General features: G+C 40.0%; 1 protein-coding gene across 2 annotated transcripts in view; it reads right to left on the bottom strand.

Moving 5' to 3' along the window:
- LOC306658793 (pulmonary surfactant-associated protein A-like) overlaps nucleotides 1-26086 on the bottom strand; it is a 202180-nt gene that overhangs the window by 125236 nt on the left and 50858 nt on the right. The window lies entirely within an intron of this gene.

Genomic DNA, 26086 nt, shown 5'->3' with positions numbered 1-26086 from the left:
CCCCAAAAAAAAAAAAAAAAAAAAAAACTAAGATAAAAATCTTACAAGCAATTCTTCAGCAGAAGAAAGAGTAATGAATACTTTGATACTTTGAGCCAGGGCAATTCAGGGAATTCTCCCCAGAAAATACTGTAAGAAAGTCTATGGAGGGGTTCAACTCAGTGAAGTTTCCTGGTAAATATTATGCAAAGGGGAACAAAAAAGCTTCAGAGATAGATAGCCAGGACAAATGTCTCCAAAATCAGGAGCAGTTTGGAGCAAAGCTGAGCAGAGACTGAGCTCACAGTACCACATGCCTATGGCCTTTCAGGAAGAAGTGCTCTATGCTTTTCTCCTGAGGTAAGTTCCTTTGTCTCAACTAATCTTTTTTCAGGAAAAAACAAAACAAAACAAAAAAAAAAAAAAAACAGATAAACAAGATAAACTAAATCCAGGCCAAGTTCAGACTCTGGTCAGTGCTACCCCAGCTAAAGCTTTTGAAAGTAGTCTTCCTTCAGTAGCCTATGCTACATTGTTAGATAGCCATGAAGATTTCTCCATTTCAGGCTTACTTTGTGTTATGGTTTGGATTTTAAGTATTCCCAGTCCATATGTTGAAGGCTTGGTCACCAGCCTGTGGCACTTTTGGAAGATGGCTAAACCTTTAACAGGTGGAGCCTAGTGGAAGGAAATTAGGTCATTGGCGTCATGCCCTTGAAGGGGATATTGAGACCCTAGTCCCTTTCTTTCACTTTTCACTTCCTTGCTGCTGAACTTCCTTGTTCTCCCCATGCGCTCACCACCAAGATGTTCTATCACATCACAAGCCTACAAGCAGAAGAGATGGTTGACCATGGACTGACATCTCTGATATTTTGTAAACCAAAATAAACCTTTCCTCCTAATAAATTGTTTATCTCAAGTATTTTTTCATAGCAGTGGAAAGCTAACTAGCACAATTTTCTTACCTTAACTTTTTTCAGAATTTTTTGCAAAACACAACCCCAGATTAAGATGAACAAAGATGATAGCTCTCAGAAACAAAACTGGAAATTATAGCATCAAAGAATGGGGTCAGTCAGGGTGACCCACAGAATGATTCTCAAAGTCTTTCCTTTAAAAAGTGATAAAGCCTCCATGCCTTTGGAGATAAGATGACAGCTGATATGGAATGTTTATCAAACTATGTCTCCAGGAAAGGTAGAATTCTAGAGGTGACCCATGAACAGATACCACTGAAAAGGGACAAAGAATCTGGCCACACTTTCCAAGGAAATTTCATTATAAAAGACAAGTTCTCTGGAGGCTAATCGTCAAAACTGATCTGTTCTGTTCCAATCTAAGCCAAATCTCTTCCTTTAATGTGGTTCTTTTATGGGTACCTATGGGATTTCCACAGTGGGGAAGTGATATTCTTTAGACATGAAGAATGAGGGTTAAAGGATCAAAGAACTACATCTCAACAGATTATTAACCAAAATGTAGCAAAATAGCAGGCCTAAAGAAGTATTGAATACTTCAGAAATTTCAAAAGAAATAGAAGATGACTATGTGGCTGTATGATGGATAAACGACATGGATGTAACCATTAGCTCAATGAAGAATGGAGACAATATAAGAATAAAGACCTGATTATAAGATTTCTAATTGATTTGCCTCTCACATTCATTGTTATGTAACTGACAGGTATTATGATGTAATGTTTAAAAGCAAGGACATTGGTTGCATCGAGACCTGAGTACAAATCCAGGCCCTGTAGTTACCAGTTGGACAGCCATGGACAAGCTGCTTAACCTCTCCATGACGCAGTCCTCTCCCTCCCCTACAGTGGGGATGCTCGTGGACTTGGTCATTGCTCTGAGGTTTGCAGGAGGCAATATGTTACAGTTTGGATCTGGAGTGTCCCCCAAGGTACACACACGTGTTGAAGGCTTGGTCCCCATTGCAACAGTGGTCAGAGGTGGGGCTCTGGGGAAATGACTGGATCATGAGGGCTCTGACTTCATCAATGGATTAAGCCACTGGTGGCTTCATAATCTGATGGCTTATCCGGAGGTGGTAGAAACTGTAGGAGATGAGTCCTCTTTGGAAGAATAGGTCACTGGAGGTATGCAAGCCCTAGAAGAATATGTCTTGTCCTCTCTCATCCTCTGTCTCTCCCTTTCCTTGCCACCATGATGTAAACAGCTCTGCTCCACCACACCCTCTGGATCATGAGGCTCCTCCTCACCCCAGGCCTATAGAGGTGGAGCAGGCAGAGCATGAACTGAGACCTCTGAAAGTATGAGCCGAAATAAATCTTTCTTTCCAAAGGTGATTTCCTCAGGTATTTTGGTCATAGCGACAAAAAGCTGACTAACACAATAGTATATACAAATGCTCAGTAAACAATAGCTACTTTCCATGTTTCCAGAGCTTGACCCTGGCTGCTAGAGATGATCACACTGAGGGATTGTCCAGATTTCATCTGTAAGTTCAGATTTTTCTCTGGATTGTTTTTGTCATCCCTGGTGACTATTTCAAGGACACTCCCATATGACATCATGTAGCACCTCTCCCACTCAATGAATGTGCTCCCCAGACCCCTGCTCTCTGAGGAACAATGAAAGAGCCCACCATCAAAAAGTTGCTTCAGCTGCTGCTGCTGTACTGCTTGCTCCCCAGGAATCAAATAGCACTGTGCTCCACAGAGGCAGAGCCCAGAAGCTCTGGGCATTGTGATAGACTTAGGAAACAGAGCCTCTCACCATGTTGTACCACCCATTCTCGCCTGGCCATGAAACAGTCACCGTTGCCCTGGTCTCACAGAATTCTCTTTGGGAGAGCTCTTCCAGCCCATCTGCAGCCACCCTCTCCTGGAATATATGGATGGGAGGTTGGGATACTGCTGAGGAAGCAAGGGAAGAGGACAGGTTTGTGTATTAATTTATTAATTAATATTGGTTCTGGGGATTGAACTCAGCAGTGCTTTACCACTAATCATCCCAGACCTTCTTTTTTTTTTTTTTTTTTTTTTTGAGCTGAGGTTCATTAAACTACTTAGGGTCTCCCTAACTGAAGCTGGTCTAAAACAGGTTATCCTGCCTTAGTCTCCCAAGATGCTGGGATTACAGGCATGTGCTCAAAAACAGGTTTTTTGATGCAACAAGATGTATAAAGATGTATAGGGGCTGGGACTGTAGCTCAGTGTTAGAGCACTTGCCTGGCACATGTAAGACGCTGGGTTCGATCCTCAACACCACATTAAAATAAATAAATAAAATAAATGTATTGTGTCTAGCTATAACTAAAATTTTTGTTAAATATGTATATACAAAGCTGTTCACCAAAATATGTTTATAATAATGGAACATATGAAATAAGCAGAATGCCCAACAAGTAAAATGTGTTTAAGTGATCAGATGATTTTTGTGTGCACAAGTGTATGAACGTGTGTGTGCGTGCACACGGACGGATGCGAGTGCGTGTGTGTGTGAGTGTGTGTGAGAGAGAGAGAGAGAGACAGAGACAGAGACAGAGACAGAGGTAGTAGGAGAAAGAAAAGGGATTGGGTTTTCCTACCTTATCCAAAACTATTTTCTTAGAGTCAACCTCTATATTACTAGAAAGAAACTTTCTCTCCCTTCTGGTACTTTGTCCTCTTTGCTTAAGTAATACTTGCCCTTCAAATACCCAAGGGAAACAGACAGACGCCAGGGGGCAGTATGGGAGAGAGGAAAGGCAGGCGTGCAAGGGAGGAGCTCCCTGCCTTCTGACCCTTCTCCCTAAGTGGTTCCCTTTATATAACTGGCAGAATGAACTCCAGAATCTTGTATTATATCCCCACCTTTTTTTTTAAACAAAGATCTGAATATTCCCAGAACAACCTTACAGAAGAAAAGCAAAACACACAGACATGGACTGACAAAAACTTGAAAGCTAATTTACAAAGAGTACTTTGATTTGGGGCTGAATTTCTTATACATTTTAGATATAGAGGTAGATAGAACCACAGTAATTACTGGTATTCATTATGGAAGCATGTCACTATAGTTATACGTAGCTATTAGAAGTGATAATGTAGGAAGTTATGTGTTGACATAGCAAATGTCTTATCACAAGGTGAATGTGTGTGTGTGTGCACATGTGTTCTCATGCGTGAGCATGTGCACTTGGTGTCTATGCTTAGAGAACTATTTGGAAAGATGGCTATTTGAGTGATAAGATTACTATTAATTTGTATTTTGGGTTTTTTCTCTCACTTCAAGTTCTTTATTATTATCCTGAGTCCTCAATGAAATTTTTAATGTATTTTTTCATTTTTTTTCCAAAGTAAAATTTAGCATCATGAGTATGAGCAGCTCAACTTCTTCATTTTTGAAAGTATAACTTTAGCTTTCATTGTAACCGTTAGATGGGGACTAAGTGCTTCAATAGGATTCTACACAAACCTCCAGTGTTAGACGGTCATGGAGTAAATGCCTTTGATTACTTTCCCTACCTGTGCTCCCTGTGGGAGGAAACTGATCCTTCTGGTTATTGGGATTGGTCGGTGTCTGCTAATCCTAGGGTCATATTCCTCTACTGGATAGAGGAACTCTGTTAAATGTCACACTGAGCAGTTTTTCCCCTTTGGTCTCTTAAACTTGCCAAGTACTTGTCAGAGGCTCATCAGGGCTTCATATTCTCTCATCTGCGACTTTTCTATCTACAGTTTGGTGGGAAAGTCATTTTCTTGGAGAAAGATGAGAGACCATACTTTTCAGTTCGGTGGATCATCTCTCCATCAGAAAATAATCTTAAACAAACTATTACTCTGTTGAAATACAAGAAGAACCCACTGAAACTGCTCTTTTGTCATGAAATCATTCTCCAGATTATTCTTATCATTACTATTATTGCCTTTGCAATTATATTTCCATAGCTTTTCACTGGCATTACGATCACTAAGGTAATGGTCATTGGCTGAATATTTTTGATGTGTTTTATGAGACACAGTCCTTCAGGCATCTCAAGCTCCGGAAGTCAGTCTGTGGTCATCCCATCCATGAACATTCATCCCACTTCCACCACTCCCTGTGACACATGAGTGAATTCACACAGAGCACAGAGAAGAAATCACTGGAGACCCAGGGACTCCCCAGCCACATCAGCTGCTATGGTGCTGCTATGATTATCGCTCTTGTGCTGGACCCTCATCATTTTAAACCAGAACTAGTTGCTACTGCGGGTCAACCCAGTACCCCATGTCTCCCTCTAGTTTTCTCTCTACATGAACAAAAGTCACAGCTGTTTTTCCTTCCATAGCCATGGGGTGGCAGCATTGTGTCACAAACGTTCATCTGAAATGGCTAGGTTGTGTAATTGACAGGTAAGAATTAGATATATTTATAGTGCACAGCATAATGTTTTGAAATATGTATACATTATGGAGTAGATAAATAGACCTAATTAGCATATTCATTACCTCATATTCTTGGCATTGTTGGGGGGTGGGCACGCTCAAAATCTATTTTCAGTGATTTTCATAGTCTTTGCATTAACTGTAGCCACCGTGTTGTATGATAGATCTTTTGAAATTATTCTTCTATTTAATAGAAATTTTTCATCCTTTGACTAACATCTTCCCAAGCCCTGAGACCCTGGTAACCACCATTTGAAATGACTACTTCTTAACTTCCAGAGGCTTTTCAGCAGGGACTCTGAGACCAAATCCATCTGTTAACACAAAGAGTCAACATAGTATCAAAATACAGAAGTCTAAATGTTTTCTCTGATATGCCAATGCTAATTGACAACAAGGGTGGGGCGCTGCTAGGGAAGAACAGAATTACTTTAGATTAGGTAGAGGGTAGTGATGGGAGGGGAGGAGATATGGGGATAGGAAGGATAGTAGAATGAATCAGACATTATTACCTTGTATACATATATGACCACAAGACTGATGTGATCCTACAATATGTACAATCAGAAAAATGAGAAATTATACCCCATTCATATGATATATCGAAGTGCATAAATGCATTCTACTGTCATGTGTAACTAATTAGAACAAATTTTTAAATTTTTTTTTTTTAAAAAAAGAGTCAACCTAGGCAATCAAATCTCCCATGAGCTTCAGAAATGTGTCTTTTTGTGTTTATTTACATGGAGGCTTATTTAGACTGAATTTTGTGTAAAAAACACCCCTCTTTTGGCCTTCAAATTCCTCAATAACTATGCTCAGGAAGTGTAAGTAGATCAAAGAACAACTTACAATAAAGGTTATTTATTAAGCACTTGCCACATATAGCCAAAGCCCTGGAGCTTACAGAGTAGCTGGAAAGAGATAATAGGCAAATGAACAAGGAAAACTAAAATGTAACTAAGCACAGTGTCACACACCAGCAATCCCATCTATTCTAGAGGCTGAGGCAGGAGAAGCCCAAGTTAAAGGTCAACCTGACCCTGTCTCAAAATGAAATGAAAAGGCCTATTGTGTGGCTCAATGGTGGAGAACTTGCTTATCACATACAAACCCTGGGTTCAATCCCCACTACTGGAAAGAAAAAAAAAAAAAAAAAAAACTAAACTAAAATGTAAAAATAAGTCCAGAGTGTGGTATTATTCATAGGGGACAGACAAATATGAGTAGTGGGAACACCAGGTTAAGGGAATAATTCTATAAAATAGACCCACTGTGCTGAACCCCATATGCTTTCTTTCCCAAAAGAAATTTACCTGTAGTCCTTCCTGGCTTAAGTGAACAGAATACGTCACATGCCTCAGCAAACTACCTGTTATCTGCAGGAGAAATGCAGACCCGAAATAATGTCGGTAAGAGAAACGGACATTACCCTGAAGAAGGATACTTTTATGACCCTTTTAGCAGACAAAAGCCCAGAACTCAGGGAAATAAGAATAATTCCTCCTAACCATAACATCTGTAAAAAATTTATGGTTAAGAATCCAGCATGGGCCAAAGTGAGCTAGAGTTGTCAAGGCAGGGGAGACTTGAAAGTCTGATGTCATCCTGGTGTCAATCAAAAGTCAAGAGGTGGACCTGAACGGGATTCTTTGGAAACTTCTCTGGAGTGCAGGAGAGGTGCGATGTCCCTCTCCTCTCTGAAAGGATTCACTCTCTCCCTTGAGGATCTCCTTTCCCCCTTTCCCATCCCTTCAAATAAACTGTTACTCTGAGCAACATGTCTGAAATCTTCCTGACTTGATCACAAGAATTGGGGTTAGAAGGAGGAGTCTTCATGCTGCCTCAATTTCCTGGAAGCCCCCAGCTCTATAACAATATAAAGAAAATAGAGGGCCACACAGGAAGTCACATTATTTTATGTCAAGCCTGTCTTGTCTGCTTTTTTTTTTTTTTTTTTTTTTTTTTTTTCCTGTAAGAAAATGCTAAGCCTAGGTAATTTATAAAGAAAAGTGGTTTATTTTGATTCATGGTTTTGGAATCAGGGGAGGAAGAGCATGGTGCAGGAATCTGCTTAGCTTCTGATGGAGTCCAGGCCACAACACAACGGAAGCAGAAGGCAAAGATGCATGTGAACAGGGGAGACATGTACTAGAGAGATTGGGCGAAGGACATTGACTCACTTCACAACAACCAGGTCTCTGTGTAACTAACCCAGTCATGAGAGCTGGCTATTCCTTTGAGGTAGACCTCAATCCCTTGGAATAGCGGTGCCCCCATGACCTAATCACCCCCCACCACCAGGCCCTACCTCTTAAAGTCCTACCACCTCTCAATATTGTTATACTGAGGACCAAGTCTAAAGCGCATGAACTTTGTGGGGCAAACCACATCCAACACCGCAGCAAGGTCTATGAATCATTTTGAGTTGATTTTGATGAAAGGCATAAGGTGTGTATCTAGATTCATTTTTTAACATACTTTCATCCCATTATTCCAGCACCATTTGTTGAAAAAGTGGTTCTTCCTCCAGCAAATGGCCTTTGTGCATTTGTCAATGTTCAGTTGACTGTGTTTGTGTGCGTCTATTTCTATATTCTCTCTTCTCTTCTGTTAGTCTATAAGATTTGTGTGCCAATATCATGCTGTTGTAATCATTGTAGCTTTACAGTAAGTTTTGACATTGGGAAGTGAGAATACATCAACTTTATTCTTCTTTGGTATTGTATTATATTATTCTAAATCTTTTGCCTTTTCAAATAAACATTAGAATTGATTTGTTGATATCTAAAAAATAGCTTGCTGGGATTTTTATTAGGATTGCATTGGATCTATAGCTCTAGCTGCAAAGAACTAACATTTGAACAATATTGAGTCTTTTATTCCCTGAGCATGGAATATCACACCATTTATTTAAATTGTCTTTGACTTAGTTCATCAGTTTTATTGTTGTTGTTGTAATTTTCTGCATCCAGATTCTGCACATCTGTTGCTATATTTTGTATAAGTACTTTTCTTTTGCTATTATTATAAATGGCAATTTTAAGGTTTCAAATTCCATTTTTAAATGGCCATATATAGAAAAGCACTTGAGTTTTGTATATTCATCTTGCTGTCATCATTTGTCTGTCACAGAATGTTTTTGAGGATGCTTTGAGTTTTTTCATGAACAATCATAACCTGTGAAAAAAGACACTTTTTGTATTTTGTTTCTTTTATAATTATACTGACTAAGACTTCCAGGATATTGTTGAATAGCAATGGTGAGAAAGACATCCTTTCCTTGTTCCAGATCTTAGATGGAAAGCATTCATTCTATCTGCTGATTTGTTGTTTGTTACTGAGGACTTTTGTGTCGATGCTTTTGAGAGATACTGGTCTCTAGTTTTCCTTTCTTGTAATATCTTTAATTGGTTTGGGTGTTAAGATAATGCTTGTCATATAGAATGATTTAGGAAATCTTCCCTCTGCTTCTATTCCTGAGAAGAAATTGTGGATAATTGTTAGTATTTCTTTGGTAAAATTCACAATGTTTGGTAAAATTCACAATGAAACTATCGGGTCCTGAAGCCATTTTTTAAAGTTTGTTAATTATTGGTTCAATTTCTATAGATACGTGGTTATTCAGGTTATCTATTGTCCCTTGTATAAACTTTCGTAGTTATATCTTTCAAGTTATCAGTTCATTTCATGCATCACATTTTTTATCACAGAGTTGATCATCGTATTCCTTTATTTTCCTTTGAATCCACTGATGGTTCATTTATGGTGCTCTCTTGCATTTCCAATAGGAGTAATTTGTATCTTCGCTCTTTTTTTTTAATCTGACTCTAGATTTATGAATGCCTTGTTCTTTTCAAAAAGCAAGCTGATAGAAAAATGTATTTTTCTATAGTATTTCTTCCTTAAATTTCATTGATTTTTTTCTCTAATTTTATTCATTTCTTTTCTTCTGCTTCTTTTCAGGCTTAAATTGCTCTTCTTTTTCTGGCTTCCAAAGGTAGAAACTTAGATTTTTGACTTCTTATGAATATAAGCATTTTAACACTATAAATTGTCCTCTAAAACCTAATTTGATTGCCTCTCACAAATTTTGGTAAATTATGGTTTCATATTCCTTTAATTCAAACTATTTTAGTTCTTTGGCTTATGGGTTATTTAGAAAAGTGCTGTAACTTTCCAAATATCTGGAGATAACCTGTTATCTTTCTGATGTTGACTTCTTGTTTAATTCTGTTTTCATCTAAGAACACATTTGGAATGATTTCTATTGTTTTTCAGCTTGGTAAGATATGTTTTATGGCTCAGAATATGGTCTATCTTGATGAATTTTCTACATAAGTTTTGTTAAAATAAAGACTTTAATCAAGTTATATTTAGTAGAGTTTCTTTGAGCAAAGAAATGATATATGCTTTAGGAAGCTCCCTGAATCTGAAGGTTCAGATAGCCCTACCCAGAAACAAGAATAGGAAGTTGCATATAGATTGGTCTACAGTTCACTACAAATGGAAACAGCTTTAGGTTAGATTAATTTAACAGTTTGAAAAGGATATGTATTTTGCCATTGTTGAGTAGAGGATTCCATAAACTCAATAAAATCCAATTGATTGAGGGTGCTGCTTAGGCTTTTGCAACTTAAGCTATACATTACTGATGAAGATATTCAGTGCCCCCCTCCAACAGATTTTGCTATTTCTCTTTTCAGTTCTATCAGCTAGTATATTATTTCATTCTTGTGGTACTGTAATAAAATACCTGAGACCGGGTAACTAACAAAAGCAGAGATTTATTTCTGAAAGTTCTGGAGGCTAAGGAGTTTGAGGTCAAGGGGCCTATATCTGATGAGGTCTTCTTGCTGGATCATCCCCTGGTGGAAACCAGAAGGGCAAAAGAACATCCATGTGTCTGGGCATTTGTCTGTGCGAGAGTTTGGAAAAGAATCAAACTCATTAATTAATCAGGAACCTTCTCTAATAATGTAGCCAACTCATGATAACAGCATTAATCTATTTATGAGAGCAGAACCCTCATGTTTCATTATCCCTTAAAGGTCCCACCTCTGAACACTATTACATTGGACTTAATTTTCTAACATATGAACTTTGGGGTACACACTCAAGCCATAGCATTCTACATCTAGGCCCCCAAATTTACATCTCTCCTTTTGACCCTGGGCTTCCCTACCTGCTCCTGCTCAGAGAGAGCCTGTGCCTTTCAGCTATCACCCACTGTTACACAGGAGACCTGGTAATGCAGAGGTAAAGTAGGAGAGGGGAGCACTTAAAAATCTTCCTACTAAACCTCAGCCTTTAGGGGGCTTGTGTCTTGGGGCTGTGAGTTTCACAAGTGTTTCTCCAGTGACATGGATGCTTGCTTTGTCATCTGTACTCCCCTCCCTGGCTGCCATACCCCTAGTTAATTTTCTCGAAGACCTGATACCTGTTTATCACACTCTCCCCCAAGCCCTTAAGTAACACAGAAAGGCTAGAGAAAACTGGAGTGAGAGGAATGTACTTCCCAGCTGAGATAAGCCTCTGGCAAAGTCTTTCCCCCTAGACTGCAGGCCTTTGAAATTTCTCTGGACATAGTTCATGGGGATTAATCTTCCACTTCCCAAAAGAACCCGTAAGCCATGAGGGGAGTTTTACCATATCTTCACCAGGAGAACCCACTGCGGCACAGCCCTTGGGAGTTCTTCCCTCTCAAGCTAGTCCACACTCTACCAGGAGCAGTCCTTTAAAATGACTCCTGAAGCATCCAGAGAAGCAGATCTTAGCTGGTCCTCTCTAGATGAGCTTTTCTCTTTAGGTGGGACTTGTCCCACGAACTCCATTTGCCGGTGGGTCTACGGAAGCAAGGACTTTCAGTTTTTCCACACTTATTGTTAGAGTGGGAGCTTCTAAGCTGTATGTCAGAACTGAAACTGGTGTCCTCCAGGGAGGCTGCTTTGAATAGTGGGCCAAGAATGACAAAGTGGCATCACAGTGAGATCCAGAATAGCAGGGACACAGTAGCCCTGCCAGGAAGGTTATGCTGCCATTATACAGGTGACACTCCCAGGGTTAAAAGGGCCCCAGGCTGCTAAGTCACCCACACTTGATTCCATCAAACAGAGTCAAACTCACAACAAAGGAGAGACTCGAAAAGTTATTTTGTCTTTGGAACTGCTCAAATATTTTTCAGAGGTTTTGAGATTGTGTCTTCTTTCTAATAGGCTTGCCCTAAACAAGCAAAACATAACTGATTTTAAAACTAAGCAACTGCGTATAGTGGTTAGAGCTCTGATCATGAAGCCTGATTTGATCAGTAGCCTGGTTCTAACAGAAATTTGTTGGTGACATTGAGGAAGTCACTTGTTATCCCTGAATCTCACTTTCTCATCTATAGAATGAGAAATCATTGACACATTACAGAAATTTCTAAGTAGCATGAAAATACTTTCCAATGAATGTCAATCCCCCTGAGCTGCCTAGAGTACAAAGAGATCTCATCCTGACCCAAGGAAGAAATCCATGAGGTGAAAATCAGCTCTGGTTCAAGCGTTGATGAAGGGTTTAGAGCAAGTCAGGAAGCCATAGGGTACAAACAAAGACGTGTTTCCACTCAGATGATACATCAAAGATACTCCTGGTTAGAACCTGGTGCCTGGTCCTGACCAAAGACTCAGCAGAGACTATACTGATGAAGTTATTATTCATATGCCCATGGCCTGGTCCAGTTCTTCCAGCACTGATCTCACTGAGGTCAACTACAATAATGAAGCTAGAGTAAGGATGTATAGTAAATGTGACATCCCTAGACCTAAGTTTGGGTCTGGACCTAAGGCAGCCCCAAATATGCAGCCCATATCCACTTAATGATGCCTGACCAATTGTTTGGGGAAGTCCTTGTATGACTGGCTTTGGATATGAGGTGAAAATTTTCCAAGTGCAATGATGATCTTTGTGTTTCTCTTGGCTGTTCATGCATCTATCTATTCATGTAGAGAAGGAATTAAAATCCCAGCTTTACTCTTTCCTTTTTCTGTGACCTTGACCAATTCATTTAAATTCTCAAAGCCTCCTCCAGTCCTCACCATTAAGAAAATAGTGATGTTTTCCTTACAGAACTGATGTGAGGATTAACTGAGATAGTATATGTAAAATATTTAGCACTGTGCCAGTCAGATCACAAGCATATGATAATTGGTGGTTATTATCTTCACTGTTATAACAATTAGAGTGACACAGAACCATCAAGTACCTAACTACTGAGTACCAAGTGTGAGCCAAGTACCATACTTATTCTGCACATGAGAAAGACATTGACCCAATAGAATCCCTACCCTAAAGAAGTTTCTAACCTGACAGAGGAGCAGAGCATGCACTGAATAATCATCACTTGAGGTGTGCTAGAGTTATATCTCAAGAGAGGAGCCATAATTCCTAAAAATTTATGGCAGGAGCATTGGTGGTAGGTGTAGGAAAGAATTGACTTAGACCTTGGGATCTTACACAGGCCAGAGATGGAGGACAGAGGTCAAGCTGATGACCAGGATGGCACAGAGGGAAGCCAGCCCCAACACCCAGAATTCCACTTACTGGGTACATGGGAGCACAGCCCACCAAGAAGACCCTTACAATATCCTCAAGAACCTTCTATAAATAGCAAGGCTTGTAGGGGGCCCATAAATCCACTGGGTCTCACAGACTTCATGTGCAGACAAAAACTATGGAATCTGCTCAGGGTACTTTCCAATAGAGGGACCCAGGCGCTTACCCAGATTCTGCATTCCATGACCAGTCCTGAGAGCACATTCAGCACAATTCATCTGTAGCTGTTTCCCTAAGGATATATTAGAGCCCAGAGATACAATCACTCACTAGAGGCTATAAACCTTCTGCTCACACAGATACCTCCTGCAAGGAAGTCAAGGAAGCCTTCAGAAACAGGGTGGCATGGATCCGAGCCTTGGTGGGATTTGGGAAAGATGGTTAAGGAAGGGGAGGGGGCAGAGGAGGGCAGAGGTAGAGGTTGAAATGGCAGACCATGTCCAGATTGGGTAAATGAGACCATTGTGCTGGAGCAGAGAGCAGCTCTTCCAATGACAATGGCTCTGATTTCCAAGTACTTTAAAGAGTGCTTATAATGTACCAGTTTCTGGGGCTAAGATCTGGAATGCATTGTTTCATCAAACCCTCACACACTGGATACGGTTATCTTATTTTTCTTATGATAAAGCTGAGGCTAAGTAAGATAAATGACAATCTACGGTTACAGAGATAAAGCCTGTTAAATGTGGAATTCAACCCTGACCCCAAGTACAAAATTTAACTTCCAATGATGCAATGTTAGCTTCCAGTGAGATGTGATTGGAAAAGTAGATTAGGGTCAGGGCAGAAAGGACCTGAATGCTTCACAGAGTTTTGCATTCAGTGACATTGAAGTTCAGCAGTAAGAGCATTTTAGAGGCATCTAAGTTTATAGTCGAGCCTCCTTTACCCTGAGTGGAAAGTTGCATGCAGACCCAGGCCAACTAACAACCCAACTGGGAGGCCAGAAAAAAATCTGACCTGAGAGGACTGTCGGGAGTGTGACTCCAGGTCCAGGGTCTGAAAATCTCCCTATGTGCTAGGTCTGCTCAGTCTGCCATTCTCTGGTAATACTCTAGGCTTCTGTCACTGAAAGGACCCAAGGTGGTGCTTAACTTACACAGATTTGCATCTAGCAACCCAGAGGCTGTCCAGAGCCTCAAGGCCTTGGGCTCCTCTTGTGCCCCATGGAGGAGGAGGGAGAGCCCATCAGAGCTGCTGAAGGGGCATCTGCTGGAGCTGGATGAGCATCCAGCTGTGAGTCAAGTCCCCTTAAATAAATAGATAATGGCATGTGACAAGTCTCTGTACTGTCAGTGAAATAACAGGAGGGACCAGGTGCTCCTGAAGACCCTTCAGAGTTTTGTTTGTTTCTTTAAGTTTTTATAGTGGTTAAAAAACATAAAATAGTTTAGTCATATTAAGTATGCTTACATTGATTTACAACAGACATCCAGAAGTTGTTCATCTGATAAAATTGAAATTCATTCCTCATTAAACAACTCCTCATGTCCCCTGCCCCAGTTCCTGGAAACCAGCACTTTACTTTTTGTGTCTGAAACTTTGACTATCATAAGGACCTCATACAGTGTTTACGTAGCTGGCTGTTTCACTTGGCGTACTGTCCTCATGGTTCATAGAATTTGTACCATGTGTCAAAATTCCCTTCCTGTTGAGGAATATTCCACTGGAAGGATATCACACACACATACACTTGCATGCACGCACACTGAAATTTCACACATTGGAATTTGCCCATCCAGCACAGTGACTCAATGGGGCGGTGGGGACTGTTAGATAATTCATATTCGAGCATAGGTGTGCCTGCTTGATGGAGTACAGAAATAACTAATTACTAATCACAGAATCCACTTTAGAGAAAACTGAAGCAAAAACTTGGACTGATCCATTAGAACTTTCTGGATTCATTTCCACAATCTGAATGTGAGATAGATAGATACTGCATGTTTATATTGTCTTATCTAATTAGACAGATGCCTCACATTTTGTTTGTTCATTTACTGAGGATATTTGGGTTCTTTCTACCTCTTGGCTGCTGTGAACAGAAGTGTGCTACTATCTCTTCAAGATCTGGCTTGGCCCTTCAGGTTTAAGAAGCAATGAGTTATTTGTATGCTTTATTACTCCTTTGTTAAAAATAACAACCAGGATCCTCTCAAGGAGTCACCAAATTGAAATGAATACTTCCAATGCCACAAGGAGACATTCATTTTAGGAAGTTTGGACACTCGAAGCTAAGATTTTGTATTCAACAATTCCTAAACCACTGTCACCAAAAAGAACTAGAACAGGGCCTTGCAGAGGAAGTCCTGGCTTTGTGTAGTATAATTATAACTTCAGACCCTTTCAGTAGAGATAATGGGAGTCTGTTAATATAAATGATTTGCTGAATAAGCCATGCATTGACTTGTTGGAAATATGAGAGAATACATGCCAGGTATGCAGAAGGTATGCAGAATAACATCCGCCAAACTCAGTCATGCATATTGACCCCCTAGGGGAAAACATTCGGAATCTGTACATACTCCTTTAAAAGCAAGGTTGTGTTCTCTCCTAGGTAGCATGGTTGAAAGGTCTGGCAGAGGTTCAGGCTTGACAGTATGTTCCTAAACTCTGGAACCTGCCCCTCCAGTGAAGTGACTCAGTGGAGTGTTGGGTGACTGTTAGATGATTAATATTTCAGCATAGGTGTGACTACTGGTAAGGGTGCCGAAGTAACAAATCACTCATCACAGAATCCCTGTTAGAGGAAACTATAACAAAAAACCTAGTTGATCCAATGAAACTTTCTGGGTTCACTTCTACAATCTGAATGCCTATCCCATTCAGGGTGGTATAAGAATAGCCAAACAATTCCTTTTCATAGGAGTCATCAAGCCCTTGTCTGGGAGTGTGAACAGGATGATCAAAGTGTCTACCCTTGAGATCCTGGTGCAGTGGAGAAGGCAGGGAGAGGCAGGGAGTGTGTTAATAGAAGTAGGCACTAACCATGGGAGCCCGGAAGACAACTAACTCAGGCAGAGTGTGAAGGAAAGCATTAGTCAGCTGACATTTCATCTGGACATTGAAGGAGAAGTTTTATAGAAAAGTCATAAGAAACATCAGTGTATGCTGAGGGGGATACCTGCAATCTCTACAAACTGAAGTTCATTAGCATCCCTGAGGTGCAGAAACAGCATCTACTGGATTCACTTGATCTCCTTAGATGTCTTAACGATGTGTCAACAGGGGCTGCTGCTGGTAATTGATCTGACAGAAAACATGAGAATATTCACCAAGGTGTCAGAAGGCAGGTAGGAGCCTTCCATCTGTCCTCAGCTGGTTGGATGGTATTGTCCAAAGAAGGTTACCCATGGTTTGGGAGACAATGTTTTTTACTGTTACAACTAAGACTCTTCTGTCTGGGACACATGCTTTACTGAACAGACACTGGAAAAAGACAAAAATCTGGACTGCATTAGGCAAACCTAGACTCTCCCTGGGGTGCTCTTTTCTCTATTTTTAGAATGAAACTGAGAATCTCTTGGGAGACTTTCATGAATGGAGCACCTGTCTTTTCTGGACAGGTTTCTTTTTGTCTGGGAGTTCTGAGTGCCTCTCCAGCTTCAATGAAAGTGTGGATGGTTTTTGAGGTAATAGTTAATAATTGAATGAGAGACAGTTAGGAAGAGCTACAGAATTCTTCCACAGTGGGGGCATCCAAGATATGGAAGGTGAGGACATTGTTAATTTTAAATACTATACCTATTTTATTTTTAATTACTTTGCTTTTAAAATGTCAACAACATACAAGTCTATAAACTGCAAAGAGAGCCTTTCCCTCATCTTTTACCCCTGCACATCCCACTCCTGAACCACTATTACTAATTCACACCATATTCTTCTAGATCTCATGCTATGCACAGCGTATAGGTAGAGACCTACACATACTTAGATGCAGACTTAATCAGAGGCAGGACCAGAACTGGGATAGAGAAGGTCGGGGTAGAGATAGCTGATGTCAGCCATTCCTTTCTGCTCAGCAGGAACAAGGAATCCAAACAACTGGGAGGAGTACAACTTTTTGTTCTCAGTCCCCCAAGGGCATATTGGAGCATCCCCACAGGAAAAGAGAAAGAAGTCAATGATTAGAGGCAAGGAGAGGTTTATGGGAGTGTTGAGTCTTCTAAGACAGATAGAAAAGATGAATCGAGTGGACTTGATGTGATGGAGGGTCTGAATTCTCTCTGTCCTGGGATAACTGCAGGATTTTTGTAAATATGGGACCACATACAGTAAGGCATCAAGTGACTTTGAGTGTCTAGGGGCAAGCAGCTGTTAGTGGAGAATACACAGGGAAGGTGGACAGCTCTGAGCACTGGCAAGGACATGGAGCCATGGAGCTGCTGGATCTCCTATGCATTGCTGGAGGGAATGAAAATGATACTCTCAGGAATTTATATATATATATATATATATATATTTTTTTTTTTTTTTTTTTTTTTTTTTTTTTTTGCAGTGCTGGGGATTGAACCCAGGCCTTATGGTTGCAAGGCAAGCACTCTACCAACTGAGCTATCTCCCCAGCCCAGGAATTTATATTTCTTTAGGAAACTTATATTATTTGTAAGTAATAGAATATTGATTAATGCTGGTTTAAAAGATAAAAACTTTTACTATTCACCCACCAAAATGCTTAGAGGTAGACAGTCCAAGATTAGGCCAATATTTCAAGAATGTTATCCATGAAATAGACTTTGTGCCTCCTTCTGCTTCACCAACCTCAGCTGTTGATATATTACTTTTGAGAACAGTTAGTGCCTTGCATAAACATACATTTACCATGTGACCACTCACAGATATTGAACCAAGGGAAATGACATAGGTTCAAATGAAGGTTCTACCCAAATGTTTCTAGTAACTTTATTCATAACTGCCCTAAACTAGTACCAATTCAAATACATCCATCAACTGGTAGATTGATAAGTTCTGGCATATCAATGCAATGGAATACTTCTCAGTAATAAAATGAAATATAATTATAGATAGAGGTTTTTTAAAATATCTATGGTAAACAACACTTATATTTTACTTATACAGGACAGTATTTTGAAAATATATAATTTAATAAAGTGAACCTGCATCAAAGTTCTTGACCAGGCATGGTGACAAACACCTATAATCTCAGTAACTCATGGGGGTGAGGCAGGAGAATCGTAACTTCATTGCTAGACTCTGCAACTTAGCAAAACCCTGCCTCAAAATAAAAGTAAAAAAGGGTTTGTGCTATAGCTCAGTGATAGAGCACTTGACTAGCATGTACAATGCCCTGGGTTCAATCCCCAGCACCACAAAAAATAGTGAATTAATGAATAAATGAACGAAAAATTCTTAACTTTTATTATTTTTCTAGCATAACCCAGAGGCATCCACACCAATTAAGGACAGTATGAAAGTTAAAGAAAGGATGGTCAACAAATTACCTTCACTTCTGACACCAGGTGGGAGTTTGGCGTCCCTGAGACCACTCTTAGTTTTGATAATTCACTAGAGAGATTCCCAGAACTCACTAAAAGCTGTCATGCTCCAGGTTATGGTTTGTTACAGGGAAAGGAGACAGATGAAAGTCAAGCAAGGAAAAAGGTGCACAGCAAAGTCTAGGACAGTTAGTTCTGAACGTAATGACTCCAACTGTCCTATTCCTATGAAGTCATGAAAAGTTATATTTTTCTGGCATCAATGTGTAACAATACCCATAAGGGCACTGGCAACCAGAGTAGCTGACCTGGGCACTGGTGTCCAGAGTCTTTGTTGATGTTCAATCAAGTGAACCTATTTGGCTGCCCGTGTGGTTCACCACTGTCTTCAGCCTCTCTGGAGGTCAAGGTAGTACTGCTTGGTCTCCACCCTAAATCGCTCTGTTGGAGCAGCTCTAAACTCTCACTCTAAATCACATTGTTATTATCTGACTATAAAACAATGACATGTGGATTTGATTTTGAGTGACTTTATAGTATTTTGATATGTGGTAAGGTAAATTTCACTTGGCTATTCTTTCATATAATATTAATAACTTTTCTTGGATATTTACTTTTCCTTAAAGAACTTAAATTCTTTATTAGTTTAAAGTTACATTTGGCTAACAGTGATAGAAAATTGACTAATGTTGGTTAAAGTAATACAAACCTTTTCTTTTTTCTTTCTTTCTTTATTTTTATTTTTACAGACTGCATTTTGATTCATTGTACACAAATGGGGTACATCATTCCATTCCTATGGTTGTACACAATGTAGATTCATACCATTCCTGTAATCATACATGTACATAGGGTAATGATGACTGTATCATTCCACCATTTTTCATACCCCCTCCCTCTCATTTCCCTTTACATAATCTAAAGTTCCTCCATTCTCCTCTCACTCTCCACCCACCATATCATCATCCACTTATCAGGGAAAACATTCAGCCTTTGGTTTTTTGGGATTGGCTTATTTCACTTAGCATGATGTTCTCTAATTCCATTCATTTATCTGCAAATTCTATAATATTATTCTTCTTTATGGCTGAATGATATTCCATTGTGTATGTATAACACAGTTTCTTTATCCATTCATCTGTTGAAGGGCATCTAGGTTGGTTCCACAATCTAGCTATTGTAAATTGAGCTAGTATAAACATTGATGTAACTGTGTTACTGTAGCATGCTAATTTTAAGTCCTTTGGGTATAAACTGAGGAGGGGATAACTGGGTCAAAAGGTGGGTCCATTCCAAGTTTCCTAAGGATTCTCCACACTGCTTTCCAGAGTGGCTTTTCTATATCCAACAAGATGCTTAGACTGTTCTGAATTAGACCAATAATCCAACAATGTCATCAATTAAATAGACTGTGCCTACAACTGCTTTACCATCCTCAACTTGCTGATAATATGTATAATTGTTGCCTCATGGTGTTCCAAGGCTGCACAGATCTGGACACAGTAACTACATCCAAAGACAAGAAGCAGGAATCTTCTACTTATGAGACAGTCTTTTTTTTTTTTTAAGAATAAAAACTATTAGGAGACCTCAGTAGATGACTTGTACCTCATCTGCCAGAATTGAATTAAACATCCCTTCTTGGACAAATTATCAGTTAAAGAGGATAGAAATTAGTTACTGATTGAGACAATCATAATTTATTGATCTGAGGGAGGAACCAACTCTCTGAGAATAAGGCCCCTCTACCTATTTCTTCTAAATGCAATTCTGTTTAAAAAGAAACTAGCGGGAATAACTGTCAGGTAGGCAATTGTGTCTGCCACACCTTTACACTTAAGAATATTCCATATTTTTTAATGAACACTTTGAAACTTTACTTTGAATAACCTTAAACATATATTAAGTTAGACTTAATATTTTATGGTTTTCAAGTTTTTTCGTCAAGAACTATTATGCTATTCCATTTGTTTTTATCTCATTTTAAGAAATTTAATAATATTCACAGTTCCCTTAATAAAAGTCCTGCAGCTCTCTGGTTCAATATAGGCCGACATAAATATTTTACAGTATTTGTCAATATTGTGAATGCAATATTTTCTTGTGTTTATTTATAGATATTTATTGGTATTTCCACATATCCCTTGAATCCTATCATCTTCTAAATTATTCCATGAGATGCAATACAGCACCACACACATTTAATATTATGGAGTCAAGCTACCAGACACTTCATTTCAACCCTGTCACTTTATAGCTATGTGACCTGGGCAACTTCCCCTCTGTGCTCACTGTCTTCATGTGTAAAATGGGTAATAATAACTCTTGTGAAACGTTGTCATAAGGATTTAATAGAGTAACACGTATAAAAATTTAGAATTTAGAAAAGTCCCTGGTACATAGCAAATTGTGTATTAGGATTTTCAATATTAAAATATAATCTTATTAATTCCAATTTTGTGGGGGTGGGAATACTGGGAATTTGAGATGTTTTACCACTGAGTTACATCTATAGTAGCTCCAGCTCTTTTAGTGCTATCCATTTACTCCCATAGTAGTAGAATATTGACAAATTCAATAAAAATTCAATACTAGTACAAATACTGGGAAATAAGACTATCTCTTTTTGCTAATAGTATGATTATATCTCTAGGTAACCTAGGATAATTTATTAAAATGATTGCAGTTGCTTGGTGGAGTGAGTCAGTAGATGGGTCACAAATTGGAGGCCAGTTTCAGCAACTTAGTGAAATTCTTAGCAACTTAGAGAGATGCTATCTCACAAAAAGAAAAAAAAAAAAAAAAAAGGCTGAGCTACTAAATTGCTGAGGTTTTGCGATCCTCTTTCCTAAAGTTTCCAAGTAGGTAGGATTAAAGGTATGTACCACCATGCCTGACTCAACCACTAATTAGCAACTTAGTGAGACCCTGTTTCAAAACTTTAAAAACAAAAGAATTTTAAGTGGTTGGGGATGTTGCTCAGTGGCAAAGCACCTCTGGGTTCAATCCCCAGTACCCCCCCCAAAAAAAATTAGCATTTTGCCATTTAAGGTATGTGCTTTCAGGTCTTAGTAAAGAATATTATAAGCAAATGATGGTCAGTTGCTTTTATTTCTATTTCACTGTTATTGGGAAGGACTGTGAAATTTTTACCAAATCCCTTTTCAGCATCTACAGATATTATAAGCAGTGCTGTTGCATTTAATTTGCTCGTATGGATCAGTAGACCTACTGATGGTGACACCCATTTCCATTCCTAAACTAAACTCTACTTGGTTGTAGGATAGCATAGATCATAATTTCTAAGTTTCACATTTTATCGTCTCTGAAATTGGGTCAATACATTTCAATTAGTGGCACCCTGCAGTTGCTATTGACCAGACAGCAGGTACAATAACACAGTTGCCATGGCCTGCACATGTCCAGTGGTCATGGATGTTAGATCATTGACCCTTTGAGTTATGTACATTGGGTTTTACTCCATGAGTTAAGTTTAGTTGCCGTATAAAAATCTAAAAGATTACATTATGATTTGTCACCAAAATGAACAAATGATTAAACATGAAGAAATTCATGGAATCAGAACAGTGGTACATAAATTGGATATTCAGAAAGCAAATTTTGTCATCAGAAATGACTTAGTTTTCCCATTTTCTTGCAAAACAATGATTGAGAGACATATAGAACTAAGAAAGCAAGCCACATACACACTTTTCTATTGAGATACACACAGAAGAGTTGCAGTACTCTGGAAAAGCTGCCAAATCTATTGAAATGGGTAAAAGAAATTCCAAATCAATGTCATCAATTCATGTGTTTTGAAGGACCATCATTAAGATAGCAAAACTATCAAAAACTTCTTGCTAACTTTGAACAGGAAACTTATAGAGAAAGAGCACCCTTTAAGAAATACTGCATCACCAATGCTACTGATGGCCAAGTTACTACATCATGTGCAAATCCAGAAATCAGTAACTCTGAGTCTATAAATGGTAGAGTTGGACTTTGTGGAATTATCAAAGGAATGCCTAACATGTTTGGTTCATATCTATTTTCTTTTTAAGTGTACACACAGTGATAGATGAGATGGGAACAAACCCAGACTTAGATCAAAGGTCAGCAGTACCCTGGCCACAAGGAGTAGTCAGAGTGAAGTGTTCTGGGCTTTGTTCATTTCTTGGTCTAACCATTCCCCTCCATGTGCTGGATCCTAGAAGACATTCTATGACTACAAGGAGAACCAGTCTTAACATAAAACCAACATATGGATAACATTATAAAAGCAAAGAGCTGGGCTTGCCAAGCTGCAGGTTCACCTCAAAGCAATCTGAGTTTTTTCTGTTACTTGCAAACCAAACCTTCCTAACTGAATAAGTACTTTGTAAATGTTAGTTGATAGTGCAAACAATAACGAGTGGGGACACTGGAGCAGCACTGCTTCCCTAACCTGGGAATGATCCCACAACTGGGCCCTCTTGATAAACTACTAGTCTCTTCTATGGAGGGTCCTAGAAAGAGTTCTAAGACTTTGCTATGGGGTACACTGTGGAAGTAGAACATCTTTGTGCCTTTAAGGGAAAAAAAAAAGAAAGAGCTGAATTAAGGGAAATTGGTAATTAGGGAAGGCATCTGAAGCTGATCTGCTGTGCACATTTATTTTTGTGGCTCAGAAAAAATTCTTGATCTGGATTTGACTTTTATGCATATACAGAATGGGAAACTGGGCGACACAATGAAGCTGAGCATCAATTTTTGCTTCATTTTCACTTCGGTGCTAACTGAACTGTTCCCAGTGAGCCCAAATACTGCAGGGTCATCAGCTTAAAAAATCATGCCATGCTGCTGGCTTGGGTCACTGCTGAGTAAGCAGATGAATTCAGTTGAACGTAAAGGTGCTGGACACTGAAAGAATCACAAGTGTTTACTCAGGTCTGTCTCCTGCTAGCAATGATTTCTGCCTGCCCTATGGATTTGAGAGGGACAGGTAAGTTTCCCAGCCCCTGCCGGGTGGTAACATATCTAAGTTATCTAAGTTGTCACAAGATTCTAGTCAACCATAACTTCAAAATCTAAGGCTAGTCTATGGTCTTTACAACACCAGAATTACTTTTCTCTTTAAAATCTGGAAGGTTGTTGGGGTTTTTGGTTTGGTTTTCAGATTTTTTAAATTTTGTTTTTAATTTTTATCCTTGAGTTTTATAAATAAGTTTTCCTGTGCCTGCATACCCATAACTTCTTTTTCTGGTCTGATGGCAGTTTAAGGAGTTCAGCCTGTGCTTTCTCACACAAAAAGAAACTTGGTAGTGTTAGGAGCACATTAATTCGACACAAGATGTAGCCTGTCTTTCAAAGACCAGAGCTTTAGGGTGTTACAGAAGTGGAAATAGAAGCATGGCTTTTTTCATTTTATTAGTAAATATATCCAGTTGAAGCCTAAGAGCATCTCCTATCCCAAAATTCAGCTCTTTCTAACTTCTGAGCTGTCATTAATGATCAATTTCTGTATGCCCATGTCCCAAGGAAATGGCTTCTTCTTTTGTCTTAAGTGGACTTCCCTGCAAACTTACCTTATCATTGACCATACCTCCTGTGTCAGGATGGAGAAAGTAAGCCTTTTCTTCCTCCTCTTCACAGGGTAGGAAGAAATTAGGCAGGTGGGAGAGAGGTCCCTGGGGGGTAAATTTTATGACTACACCCACATCGTACCAAATTATACCAAATATTTTATGACCTTCAAATTAGATGCCTACTTGTTATGGTTTGGATCTAGAAATGTCCCCCCCCCAACCCCTCCAAGCTCATGTTTTAGAAGTATAGTCCCCAAAACAGCAAGGTTCAGAGAAGAGACTTAGGCAATGATGAGAGGTATAACCTCGTTAGCAGATTAATTCATTTGATGATTATATGATTATTATTATTATTCAATTATTATTATATGAATGGACTACTGGGTGGTAACTGTAGGCAGGTGGTGGCATGGTTGGAGGAAGTAGGTTACTGGGAGTATGCTCTTGGGGGATTATATTTTGTCCCTGGTTCCTCTCTTTCTTTCTCTCTGCTTCCCTACCACCCCCACCTTTCTATCAGGGTGTTCTGCCTCACTTCAGACCCAGAGCAAATGTAGTCAGCAGACCCATGAACTGAACCTCTGAAACTTGTGAGCCCCCAATAACCTCTTCCTTCTTTAAATTGTTCTTGTCAGGTATTTTGGTCACAGAAATGAAAAGTTGACTAACACACTATCCTGCAAGAAAACGGCAATGGTCCCCTGGTTGTTTGACCCCTGTCAACCCCCAATTTAGGTCCACCCCTCTTTCACAACACTTTTCAAGTACCTCTGGATGCTGGCCCTGGACCAGGCTTTGGAGTCCTAGAGGTGGAGTAAAGAAACTCAGAATTTGATTAAGAAGACTCCTTGAGTAGATTTCTATGGGTCCAAGTGTGGCCATAAGTTCATATGAAACATGGAGTCTGAGTGGGAAGTCAGGGAGGAGAATCAGGGGCGCTTTTGGACTTCCACACTAGTAAGCTTCCTAGATGAAGCGGGGAGGGCACTGCAGGCAGAAGACTCCTCACTAGAGTGGTGGTAGGCAGCTTTGCTACTTCTGTAAGCTGCATTATGACTGGCCTCATTGTTCCTCTGATCTTTTAAGACTTCTGCTGTGAGTCAGCTAATTCTGTCTCTGAAAGGATGTTCTCCTAACCACCTACTTTTCTAAATCAGTGTGGGCCCTTAATACATAAGTAAAAGAAGGAACAGACATATTAATGGCAGTGGGACAAACTAACCCATCTTCCTCAGGCTGAGAGGAACAGGCAACAAACATCCCAAGGCTCAATGTTCTTGGCTGCCACAGGTCACTCTGCCTGGCAAACAGCATTTCGAGGGAGAGATAGAGGCTGGCAACTGTGCATTTGTTCATAATGCTTGAAGTCCTGAATATTTTCCATCACCATACCAGAAAAAGTGGGGGGAGGGAGTGACAGTAAACCAACAAAAATCCCCAACTATTCAGTCGTGGAGCGCGGTGGTGGCACATGCCTGTAATGCCAGGATCTTGGGAGGCTGAGGCAGGAAGATCACAAATTCGAAGCCAGTTTATCGAGACCCTGTCTCAAAACTAAAAGGACTGGAGATGTAGTTCAGTGGTTGAGAACCCCGCGGGGGGGGGGGGGGGGGGGACTATTCCAGAATGCGCTGAGAACTGGAAGGCGACCACGCTCAGCTACAGGACCAGGTTCTTCTAGATCCGATAGGGGCAGAGCACTATAAAACGCATCAGGAGCCGAACGCTTGTAATCCCAGCCACTGGGGAAGCTGAGGCAGGCGGATCGCACGTTGGAGACCAGCCTGGGATATTTAGCGAGTCCTGACTGAATAAAAAAGGATTTGAGCTGTAGCTCTGCGATAAAGCACCTCTGTATTCAAGCCCTGGTACCAAACAACGACAAACACGAAACGAGTCAGGAGCCCGCGTTCACCGACTCCCGGAGGAGTGGACCAAACTAGAGAAGCGCGAACCAAGGACAGTCGGGGAAGCGCCCGGGGAAGCGCGGAAATTCAAGGGTGTCGGGTTGCAGAGAGCAGAGCCAAGAAAGTGGTGGGCGGGGGCAGTGGGGGCGGAGCCAGAGCGCTCTGCAGGGGGCGGGACCTATCACGTGTGATTGGCGTGGA

The sequence above is a fragment of the Sciurus vulgaris genome, assembly GCF_902686455.1.
Source record: "Sciurus vulgaris genome assembly, chromosome: 4".
Taxonomy (NCBI): Eukaryota; Metazoa; Chordata; class Mammalia; order Rodentia; family Sciuridae; genus Sciurus; species Sciurus vulgaris.
This window is presented reverse-complemented; position numbering and strand designations above follow the sequence as displayed.